Consider the following 1,118-nt stretch of genomic DNA (forward strand, 5'->3'; position numbering starts at 1 on the left):
TCTGTTGTTATGTTTCCCTTTTCATTTCTGATTTTGTTAATTAGAATTCTATCCCTGTGCCCTCTAGTGAGTCTGGCTAAGGGTTTATCTATCTTGTTGATTTTCTCAAAGAACCAGTTCTTGGTTTGGTTGTTTCTTTGAATAGTTCTTTTTGTTTCCACTTGGTTGATTTTAGCCCTGAGTTTATTTCCTGTTGTCTACTCCTGTTGGGTGAATTTGCTTCCTTTTGCTTTAGAGCTTTTAGGTGTGATGTCAAGCTGCTAATATGTGCTCTCTCTAGTTTCTTTTTGGAGGCACTCAGGGCTATGAGTTTTCCTCACAGGAATGCTTTCATTGTGTCTCATGTGTTTGGGTATGTTGTGGCTTCCTTTTCATTGAACTCTAAAAAGTCTTTAATTTCTTTATTTCTTCCTTGACCAAGGTATCATTGAGGAGATTGTTGTTCAGTTACCAATTGAATGTTGGCTTTATATTATTTATGTTGTTATTGAAGATCAGCCTTAGACCATGATGGTCTGATAGTATGTATGGGACAATTTCAATGTTTTTGTATCTATTGAGACCTGTTTTGTGACCAAATATATGGTCAATTTTGGGGAAGGTACCATGAGGTGCTGAGAAGAAAGTGTATCCTTTTGTTTTAGGATAAAATGTTCTGTAGATATCTGTTAAATCCATTTGTTTCATAACTTCTGTTAGTTTCACTGTGCCTCTGTTTAGTTNCTGTTTCCAGGATCTGTCCATTGATGATAGTGGGGTGTTGAAGTCTCCCACTATTATTGTGAGAGGAGCAATGTGTGCTTTAAGCTTTATTAAAGTTTCTTTAACGAATGTGGTTGCCCTTGAATTTGGAGCATAGATATTCAGGATTGAGAGTTCATCTTGGAAGATTTTACCTTTGATGAGTATTAAGTTCCCCCTCCTTGTGTTTTTTGATAATTTTGGGTTGGAAGTCGAGTTTATTCGATATTAGAATGGCTAGTCCAGCTTGTTTCTTCAGACCGTTTGCTTGGAAAATTGTTTTCCAGCCTTTCATTCTGAGGTAGTGTCTGTTTTTTTCGTTGAGATGAGTTTTCTGTAAGCAACAAGATGTTGGATCCTGTTTGTGGAGCCAATCT

This window comes from Mus pahari, unplaced genomic scaffold (assembly GCF_900095145.1).
Source record: "Mus pahari unplaced genomic scaffold, PAHARI_EIJ_v1.1 scaffold_11847_1, whole genome shotgun sequence".
Lineage (NCBI taxonomy): Eukaryota > Metazoa > Chordata > Mammalia > Rodentia > Muridae > Mus > Mus pahari.